Here is a 12,410-nt window from a genome sequence, read left to right on the forward strand (position 1 = left end):
GATAATATATGTCTTAAACAAAAGGTGAAATTAAAACTTCAGAAAAATAAATATTTCTAGACAATATTTCTTGAACAAGAGCTAACATTGAAGCTTCATATTTGTTTTAATAAAGTGTAACCCCGGATCTACAATAGATGTTTTAAACCTTAAGCCGTAAGAAATTAACTAATTACAGTCGAATTCGAGGAGAATAATCGATTATGATTCGTCCGTTTCTTATGGCTTAAGGTTTAAAACTCTATTGTAGATTCGGAGTAATAGTTAGTTTTCAAGAAATCAGGAAGTGTCTCGTAAAAGATACTAATATATCAGTATCAATGAGTTTTGTATACTTTGTGTATCTTGGTTTGAACTAGAGATAATTATACGTACAAACAGTGTTGAGTTCTTAGAATTAGGCTGAGATATCTAGAATGAAAGATGAGTTAGTTGGAAAACTTGTTACACTGAAAAAAAGATTATGTATCATCAGCATTATTTTAATTGAAAATAATTTTGTTAATTCAATAGCAGTATTAATAAAACAAACAATATTTTATCAAAATAAGAATGTGACGTATTTGTTTCATTAATAGTGTCATTGAATTAACAAAATTATTTTTCAGTTAAAATCATGCTGCTGATGTAACATCATTTTTTTCAGTGTATATATGTGTGCGTACGATTTTGATGTAGTACCATATTCATGTAATATGTAGTGATGTGTCTTAGGCAGGTATTCATAATCGGATCTTATATTTAAGATTATGTCGAGTAGATGTAATCTTAAGATGTCATGAACCAAGAGATCTGTATTAGCATCTTAAGACATTATCTAATACAGCTAAATAATAAAATAAAAATTATGAATACCAATAGTACGTAAATGGTACATGTGTAAGTCGTACAGAATCGGTAAAACAGAGGACTTTACGATCCCTTTAAAGCTTAAATTTTACGCCTGAAACTCTCATTGTATACGTCGCTATACATAAATGCTTCGCTCTACAATGCGTCTTTTGACGCTTTTGTCTTTTCGATTTGACGTTATCTTATTCGATGCGAGACTTTATACGACGTTGAAGATCGAAGACGTTCCTCGTGTTTGAATTCCTCAAAGGAATTCGACTCTCGAATTATCGCCTCGCTTGCTTATCGCGAATGCGAATATATGTGGAAACTTGAAAACCTATCTGGAGTTCGAAGAGCTGTTTAATTCTTTGTTCATTTTTGACATAATTACGATCCATTCCTCTCTAAAGATTCTCAAGAGATTAGGCACCATTTAAACAACTTGGATTGGTCCGTTATATATTTATAAGATAGAATAAGATAAATTCATGAGATAGAGTGAAATGCGTCGATATCTCATTCTATATCATGCATAATTTATCTCATTCTATCTTAAGCAGATCCTGAAAAATATGGCGTACCAAACGAATGGTATCCAATCTTTTACTTGAGGATTTTTACTCTTCTCTGCTCGTGATGATATCGCAACTTACGGAAATGCACGCGTTCGCTTCGATCTATCTCGAGATGGTACGAAAGAACTGGGATAATTGGCGGACAATTTGCGAAGCGTGAATCCGACTGGTTTCCTTCCGTATAATATCAAATTATTTCTTTATGTGTAAAAAATAACGTTGGCGTTACTAAAAACAAGAGTCATACTTTGAAGAATAAATTGAAAAAAATGAATTTTGCAATGTGTGTAAGTTGATGCAATTAATACGTAGAAATAATATAATATAATATAGAAATTAAATGATGTAAAACACGTAAACATTTTTATCTGTAAAGCATTAAAAACAACCTAAACCTTTATTAGTAGATTGAATGTTTGTGTATTATATTTATATTATATTTACATTTTACGTTTAAAATTTCTATAATCACACGGTATATATTATTTCTACGCACTGATACCTGCGTCGATTTACATAACGTCTAGAATATTTGGGTATGTGCATGGCGCGGTATGATCAGATCCGTGAATAGAATATAATTACATGAGTATACAAAACTACGAAAGAAAGTTTTGATGAATTGAAAGATATTTATAATAAGAGTAAATATAATAGAGACATTGAATTTTCGATAAATTTTTGGCTTCCTTTATTCTAATGGCTGATATTTAGTAGACGGTTTTGCATTCCTCAATATTACGTAATATCTTTATTCGTTAATTTTTTTAATTTTGTTTCCAAAAAGGATCCAAATTTGAAGCAAAATATCGAAGATATTTTTTGACCTTTTTCTCATTGGCCTTTTAATTATTTCGACTTTTCTTTAATTTAAATTACACCTCGCGCAATTGCGTCAGCGTAATTAGCGCTAGTTTTTATTTCATTTCCTTAATTTTTTGTTTTTCTTTTTTATCTGTTGTGTGTGATAGAATTTTTTTAATTTGATACACAGAGTTTTGTTCTTATATATTATATCTTTATAATTGAATCTCGGATTAGAAAGTAAAATTCACCGTTAAATGATAAATATAATGTTCAAAATAAAAGTAAGAAAATTATTCCGGTTATGCTACATATTGGTTTTTTATTTCTATAATTTTACGTTTTTTTCGCACATTATATTTATTGATATAAGTCTACAATAGATAGAAACCTTAAAAATGTATCGAAATAAAAGGATTATAAATATTATAAAAATTGAAATTATAAAATTCACAAAAAGAATATAGAAGAGGAAGAATATAGAAAAACAGGAAATGACGAAACACATTTTGTTTGATAAGAGTATAATTTTGTGTTCTAGATTGAGTAACAATTATGAATTGTCTCTGATAATCGAATATCTGATATTTTCGTATACTTTTAAAGTTTTCTATTTTTAAAGTAAAAATTTTATTTATATTATTTATTTACAGTTGCTAGATAAAATTTAAATTAATACATAACATTTAAATTTTTCAAAAAGAGTGTTTTAGTATGGAGGAAAAAAATGTTTAGACAAAAAATTGCAACAGAATGGAAAATAGGGGATATAAAAAAAACTTTGGAGTTATATATATATATATAATAAAATTTTGAAGAATATAGAAACAAATACATATATCATTAAAGACTTGTATAACAGATTTCTGAATCAACTTGGAGTTGAACATTTGATGAAATTTTTTGTTAACTGAAACTTTAATAATCAAATTTTTATTTGAAACATAAGTATTTGTTTATAATAAAAAAGATAAGAGTTTTTAATTCGAATGAAATAGTAAGATTTTATTTAAGTATATTTTGAATAACATAGATTTCAAAAAATACATTAAAGAAATTAATTAATTACATCCAGAAATTAATTAATGAATACAGTACCAGGTGTATATTTAAATTTTTGAACACGATAATTTTTTGTTCAAAATGTTTCTTAATAGATTTGTAACTTTTAATAGCGTATTAAAATAGCATATTAAATGATTGTGATTTAAGTCCATCATTCTATTAAATTATTTTTATCGTATTATTAAAGTATTTTGCTAAAATAATGTCAACCTTAATTAAAAGGTAAGATAATTTTAATTTGTCAAAATTTCCTTTCTAATCGAATATATAATTTAATAATTATTTATCTTTTGATTTATTTTTCGTGGATTATTATCATGGATTATTAATAAATAAATATTCAAATATAATATTTCAAAAAATTCAGATACATATTACTTTTCAGTTTATAAAACCTTTTCCGAGGTTATATTCGAAATTATAATCTTTTGAAATTATATTCTTCGAGAAGATTAATGTCTATTCATACTCGTACTACATAATATTTCTAAACTCAAATTATTGAGACTGATCTTGGAGCTCGATCTTAAATGAAAGTAGCATTTAAGTTGTGCGAGGTCAGCTCGACCGTGAGGATAGTTTATAATGGGAGCCAAGAGAGTATTTAATCTTTATGTAAATAAGAGCGACCATGATGCAGTGATGCAGTGACCTGTTAACTTTCCGCGTTCTCCTATTACGGCAATTAATCCGTAACTACGTGACTATTTATCATTGTAGGACGTTATCGACGTTTCGAAGACGTTCACTATAAATCTTTCTTTTCTTGAATTTTTTCTTTCTCGAAAATTTTTATCTGGAGTATCAACGTTTCACTGTTAAATATTAAAGGATCAACGATCATTCCCTTGGATTAAAAATTACATTTTGTTGTTTTTTTTTATGTGTATGTAACTTCTACATGTAAAAATCAATCCATTTCTGTTTCTAGTTTCAAAGTAAACAGTGTCCATATCAATGTATGTACTTTTATAAATAATACTTGTATAAATAACAAACAAAATTTGAATTAAATTTAATATATTTTTTTATGTTAAACTGTTGAACCCTATCGTTATAGTTAAATTAATAACATTTTGAATAGGAGCTGTGACAACCTGTAGAAAATGTTAAAAATATTTTAAATTAGATATAATTTAATGTTATGAAGTTAATAGAATGTACGTTTTAATTTTACACTAAAATGAAAATCGAAGGAAATTTAAATTTGCGAAACTATTTTACTAATTTATTTCTAAATTTATTGAAGAAGCTATTTTTAAGATAATGCCTATTAGAGAGAATTTTTTCTATCTTCTAATGACACAGTTTTATTATATTCTAGATAGTGGAAAATATCGATCAGATCATAACGTTCGTTACGACGTTATAAAAATGCTGCACGCATTTAATTGTGTAATTTTTCGTCAGTTGTACTCGCGTAGTTAATCTTATTGAGGCAGTTTCGTAATTTCATCGCAGAACAGCATCGTCGATTCAGTGAATTATTATCACGAAATAAAAGTGAGTTATATGTATTGTATAAAATTGACATGAAATTTGTGATATCGTCAACAACTCGCCCGACAAGGAGCTTAATCGACTACGTTCTCCAGATTGATGTACCATATATCGATTCTCTGATTTACTTCTATTGTTGCGGTAGTAGATAACATATCTCGTTTTACAGTTTATCGGTGGAATTTATTTATCACTGCAACGCAACGCTAGCTCTTGCACGAAAGAAACGATTTTATTGAAATATCTAAAAATTTAACTGATTATGAAATTATTATTGTTGGCCATTAAAATAATTATATGGAAAACTCAACCATGACGAGCAGTGCTACAAAAAGTGATATTCTATTTTAATGTAATATTTTAACAATAGCTTTAGTTATACTCTAACACACAACTAACTCGCTATATAATTATTTTAATGGTCTAACAAAATTATTTTCAGATTTATATCCATCCTTTTTAGATATTTCAGTAAAACTTCTTTCCGTGTACGTATTATGCTCTTTTGTAAACGCGAATACAATAACTCGAGGCATTATCTTGTTATCGATGTCGTTATTACGTTAAAATAAATACCATTACGCCTTTCACATACGCCGCGTGCTGTTTTATATATTACGGTATCTTTTATTACGGTGTTTATGCTTCAAGAACTCGGTTGGAATTAAATTACCTTTTGCGATAAGGGTAAAGTCTCGGGAGCCTCGAGTATTAACCAGGCGCGAATCTCGACTTTAACGAAGTCGCGGCTATTATTAATCGATCGCTACTAATGGATCTTCTTTCGCCGTGACTTCATCGCTGACATGTTGTCCTCGAAGCTCATATTATATTTATAGAACGGCGCTGTAAGATGTTACTAGGTGGTTTTGCATATGGTTTGCAAGATGTGTGTCTGATAAAATGATAAGATAATTTACATGCAAATATTGGAAGATCGTGCCGTCTTTGCACTCAATTACACTGAAAAAGGCGCGAAGCTGTTGGAAATGTGTTAATTGCATGTGTCATCAGTAATACAATACGAGAAGAACTGCAGTGCGGTCATTTGGTATTCACTTCTCATTCTCATTGATAGTTCTTGTATCACGGAAGTGATCTTTGTCAAGCAAAACTAAATGAACAGATTTGTGATAAAAACCTATTGAATTTTTTATTTAATGCTCATTTTGTGCTAATTGTTGTGTTATAAAACGTAACTTTGTATACCACATACGCTTTAGAAAAAACTCGTGGTTTTGCTGACTTAATACGAAGCTAGCGGGTTCATAAGAAAAAAAAAAGAAAAATAAAAATAGAGATAACATTACTAAAATATTATAATTCGATAGATATTTTTCGATTCTGCTTATTTAATCCTGCTAACTTAACAGAAAGTATCAAACATATTAAATTTTCTTCTCGAACACTTTCATTGCTAATGGATTTGAGTATACAATTATATAGAATGACTAATTCATTTTGTTAAAACTTTTGTTATAATTTTAACATGTATTGATCTTATTGATGTAATTACTAATGCAATTTAAAATAATAAAATTATTATTATTGTATAATATACATCATTTATAATATCTACTGAGATTTATTTACGCATTTTTAATGTAAACTTTGAAACTCGATAATCTCCAACAGTTTGTCAGCTACAATCATTAATTATACTTTATAATTCGTTTCAAGCGATCTTCTCTGATCTATATATTTGTAAACTTGCAAATACTGCGTCGATAAGCAGGTTAATCCGCGATGGTTAGATGTCAAAGGATAATGTCGAATAAAATGTAATTATATTTATAATTTGTCTGGTGTATATTCCATCTGCTTACGTGTAAATTAACGTATTACAATTACTGCGACTGCTGCAACAATTGCAATCATTTACAGACGTGTAAAGAGATCACGCTAAAATACCGCGTGGATATAAACAATTCGATATTTGATATTTGGTGGAGAAAGGTCGAATTTCTTGTAAATTTTGATTGACATTGCGTTTGCCTCACATATGCACATGTGTTGTTTGCGCAAATGCACTAAGTGCACGGATCATGTGTGTTAGAGGAAGCCGTTTGCGCCCGAAAATATCCTATTAAACAAATCATATTGAACCGTGCGGAGGAAGACTTTCAAGCGATCTCCTCTGATCTATATATTTGTAAACTTGCAAATACGCTTACTGCGTCGATAAGCAGGTTAATCTGCGATTGTTTAGACGTCCGATGTCAATGGATAATGTCGAATAAACGTTTCTGAGACTATACGGTTCTCTTCTCCTTTCCTCATAATAATTTCTATAGGTACATTATAATTGTACACAATAATTATGATTTATGTTATTTATATTTTAATTTCAGTGCGTCTTTTGATTCTTGTTCATTAAATTATATTTGTATTTATAATAATATAAAATTATATATAATAGTCAATCTGATAAATAATTATATTATTTATATTTTTCCAAGAATTTACATTATTTCCATTACTTTATCCATTTTAATTATGCTTTTGCATAATTCATATTAATTTATAATTATACTTTGGCCGAATAATCTTTCGAAAGACATGACTATAATTGTAAGCGCGCGAATGAATAAAGACTGTTTGCTATACGCATACAACTATTTGAATAAATTACTTTAACGAAGTTATCTATTATATATTATAAACCGCGCTAATAATCAAATTTATTATATATGAAATATATCATCTGTCAGGTTCACGCCAATCCACTTTACTGTCATCTACGTTTCTCACCATCCGCTGTATTATGCAAACTTTACGAATTCATTATTTCTATGCATATGTGACAACTGTCTATGAACAATTGTTTTTATTCGTTATATTATATCATATCGCACATTGTAGGATCACCTTACGTTAACGCGTTATCTTGTCACGTTATACAAGTTTAATAGCTCCGACGAACGATAATACACATTTGCAGTGACACATATTATGCGTATCGTTTATCATAATAGTACCCAACGGTTATTGAATAGAATATAACTCGTGGCATAGATAACGCTTTTTAAAAAGCGAATAAAATGACATTAGCTTTGTTTAGTAATACTACGATATAATGACGCTCATATTTATGAAGAATTGTGAGGGTGTCATGTCGCTTTTAACACTTATAATTAAAAATTATTTTGTAAATAGCAATGGTTATTTTATAAATTCACAAGCAGATGTTAGCATATTATTCGAATTATGCATTTATGTTTTTAAATATATTGCATAATTTAAATTTGTATTAGTTTGCAAATATGGAAATGACATTTCGAGTTACACACTAATAGGAAATATGTTTCTCGGTATATTAGCACGAGATATGTGTGAAATATACGAGGTAACGATGAATAAGCGATTTAATGGGCGGAACCACTCTTATAAATTCACAATATTTATCTTCAGGAGGTACAAGACTTCCCGTATGTATCTCACAATATTTGTCTTCAGGAGGTACAAGACTTTCCGTATGTATCTCGCGTATACAATAGGAGGTATTTAAGTGTCACAAATATACTAGTATTCATTATATTTCTTGAACAAATGACAATGAGAGCGATCATCTACAGATACGAGTTCTATGGACTTCAGATGACGTGTGCTGTTTATAATGCTATTGTCTTATTCCGAGTATCAGACAACTTTACTGAATATCAGTATAAATAAGTTTACAGATATAGTATTCGAGGTATGTCATGGTACGTACTGGAAGTCTGCGTAAATGTACCGAATATGTTCACAAATTGTAATGTCCTTTGTTATGTAAATATATCTCTAAACGTCTAATATATTTATATCACATATAGATGTATCTCTTCGCAACGGATAACTCCTGATTTTGAGATACTTCCTCTTTTATTTTGGATGGTATACTTATATGTCTTTTATAACTTACTTATTAGGTTTTATTTCAATTCCAATTCTTGATGATATACGTTTAAGACTATAAACTGATATTTTTTAATATGACTTTCTAAATTTTTTGGGGTGAAATTTCACTCCAAGAGAGACTAGGTTTGTTCTTTTCAACTAAACTTTTTGCATGGTTTATCTTCCCTTTTTTTCTTTCTATAAAACGATGCAAGAAGTTCAGTTAGAAAAAATAGGAGGTTCATTTATTGATTAATATTTATGTTATTTGGGATTTTTTCTGTTGTATCTTTCAATTCGTCTGATAGCTGCACTTTAATATGATTTACCTCAGCGAGTATAAAAGCAATGAGTTAATAATGATGTTTGTATACATTTGGGAATTTCTGTCAAACAACGTATTTTCATGTCTCACAGAATTAAATATAGTACGTAAAGTACATAATTATTTTTATTAAGTTAAATTTAGTTCATTGTATTTTAATTTTGATCGTACAACTTTCGAGTATTTCGCAATTGAAAGGCAGTTCTGTTTATATCAGCAAACATTATAGTTAGAATCATCTTTGATCCAGGCGCATCGAAATAAAGGTCGCTTTAATTGAGAACGATGGGTCGCGTTGTTAGGATCCGACTAGCCATTATCCCGTCCATCGATATCATTTTACGTTGACCGCAATTTCTTTCGATTCTTTCCGCGCTTGAAAGTTCCGCGGGTCAATACGTTTGTTAATTATGTACGGGACGAAACGAGTTATGTTACTTCTGCTAGGGCGGTCCCTGAATAATGCATGCGTACATACACGTAGATCATGCAGTACCAATGCATAACATGGCCGATTGAAACTTAATGAGGAGCCACACCGGAAGATTTCACGATAGCGTATTTTATACGAAACTCCAGGGAGCAGAGCTCTGTAATTGTTCTATCCAAGAAAATTATATCTGGCCAGGACTGTTTCTCCCTCGTATTCATCTTTGCCTCTAGATATAGTTTTCATTAGCTAAATTCACTAACACTAAAAACATTCAAAATTTCCTTCCTAATAATTAAACTTGCAAAAAATTTGAGAGAATTTCAAAGTTTCCGGGATCGCTCGGAACTTCACGGCGAGCTTTATGAGTTTGCATTAATATGCATCGCTTAGAGAAACTTTTAATCTAGTTTATATTGTCATCTAATTTTTAATCTAGTTATCCAATTATCCGCGAACGCTTTTATGCAAACTCAGTGCCGCCTTCCTTTTTTTCAGCTCTTAAAATACATTTTTAGCGAAATAACGTTATCTTATTACATCACACGCATCTAGCTTTCTTCGGCTCTATCGTAACAGCGTTATGCAATATAAAAGAGGATTATATATACGATACGTACCGGTTTAACTGTGGAAATGCTGCATACGGCTGTCGTATGACTAACCAAATTGATAACGGGGCGTGTGGCACAGTTCTGCGTTACACCGGTGGGAAATGTAAACACGCGAGTTATTCTGTGTAAATCTAATCTAATTATGGCACACACGAACGGTACGCATACCATGCGTGGTACGTACGTGTTGTACGCAGGTATCGTTAGCAATTTGAAATTTCCATACGAACTCGTTACGAGAATCTCGGATTCCACCGCGGGGTCCGCAATCAGGCCGCGGAGCGGAAATTATTTTCTGTTTGGCTCAATCCCTCGCGAAGGCCGTATGATGAGGGTGCTAATTATGTGCGATCCTAAACCGCAACGTAATATCGATTCCGTGTCGGATATTGTTAACGAGAAGCTTAATTATTTTGCAGAAAACTTGCGAAATGATCGCACGCGTGGATCGTGTAATTTGCACTTCTCTCATTTGCGTCATGGTACATGATTTTATGTCGTCGAAGCCGTTCTTTGTCCTTGATTTTCAGATACCAGACCAGCAATTTGCTTTTATCCTTCGTATTATACTCGATTGTATCGTGTTCTTTTCCAGTCGTAATTATCTTGACGACTTATATTTTTAGCCATTAATTGCGTTAAACAATATTTAAAGTTGATGATACAGTAAAAAATATATTTTGCTTTAAATTATTGTTATTTTAACATTTTTATTTTACTGTCATTTATAAATATACTTGTGGATTATTTTAGTAATTAAAGAAAAAAAAGGAAAAGTTGATATCTTTTCGATCTATTTACAATTTATTGAATTATACTGAGAAATAACGTCGGGATTTAAATATGCAAGATACTATTTTCTTTTTTATTTTGAACGTTTAGTATCTCTCTCGCGTTTGCCAGTTCTTCCAGTATATTTTTCTGCACGCGCGCGTTTAATGAATCACACCGACCATGCAATAGCGTGCACGTAACCACGCTTTTAGATTTATCGTCATCGATGCATCGCAGTCATCGTTGAATTAGAGTTTACGACTACCTTCGCCGCGACTACCTATCGCAGTGTTTTATCAGCAGATACAGCATACGGTATATTTTGTTTTGTCATGATTTCATCGAATGTATCAACCTGCATGATCGAGATGGCGTATAAATGAACTAACATGTAAACAGGATAATCCACACTTTCTGGTAATAAATATTAATAACAGATTATTTTATTACGATTATTATTTTATTAATTCGAATACTTTAAATATCTCTTTTTAACAAAAAGTTCAAAGTAGCTCTCGGATTAATTCTGATAATTGAAAATGAATAATGAACTTAACGAGAGATCTCTTATTCCTCATACAATATTATCGTACACGTCTCGTTAAACGTAATTATTTTAGAATTACGTTAAAATTTGCAGCTATAATATTTAGTCGGTTCTTTCTAGACTGTATTTTTAGCTGTATATAAATAAGTATAATAATGCTGACACGAAAAGAAAACTGTAGACGTAATAGCGGACGCTGTAATGGGGATCATTCGTCTATTCAATTAAGACTTTTTTACAATATAAAATAAATAAGTGCTGCTTTACGCTTCTTAAAATATCTATACAGCTCTTGGCAAAAGCATCACATTTTATCGCAGGTTTTAACCGGCTCGATAAAATGTTCGTCTGATAAGGAGCTCTTTCGAGCAAACATTTTTCTTTTCGATATCAAGGTTATCGTTTTTTTTTTCGAGGATCTCTTGTTGCGACTAATTGTTATTGTTGTCGTAATTAAGTGTTCGCGTATAAGTCCAACAAAGTATGACGATTCGATCGTAAATGCATGCGACAGCAAACGTATTTGTAAGCAAATATAGCGACCATTATATGTAATTTTATGTAATTGTATTTAAAGATATCTATGCTATCTTCTTTATGACTCATAATATTATTATGCAATTATAATTAGCGGAAATTAAAAAAATTGTTATTCGCGTGTTTATAAAGCGCAAAATCTTACGTTCGAACGTAACTCGTTCGTGTCAGGCACAATTCATCGATATAGTACTTACTACTTAATATTCATACGGTTGGCGTAATAATAAATCATCATTGCGGCTGTTGCCGGTGCACGCCTAAAAATGCATATTGAATGCACAGCTATTTATTTACATATTCATCTATCATACAGAGGAAAGTTCTACGTAAAATGGTATGTTTTGAAGCGTTCTCCTAGCGAAATGCCACATAAATTCCGCGATGTCGTGCGCCCATTACACGAAGTATCATTTACGTTATAGCGATGCGCATTGTTTATTCAAACGGAAACTGTAATCTAACGGTGCCGCGTTCCTATGTCCGCTTTTGCTCTCTTAAACTAATGACCGACCGGGAAAAATATGCC

The sequence above is a fragment of the Cyphomyrmex costatus genome, unplaced genomic scaffold, assembly GCF_001594065.2.
Source record: "Cyphomyrmex costatus isolate MS0001 unplaced genomic scaffold, Ccosl1.0 scaffold69, whole genome shotgun sequence".
Taxonomy (NCBI): Eukaryota; Metazoa; Arthropoda; class Insecta; order Hymenoptera; family Formicidae; genus Cyphomyrmex; species Cyphomyrmex costatus.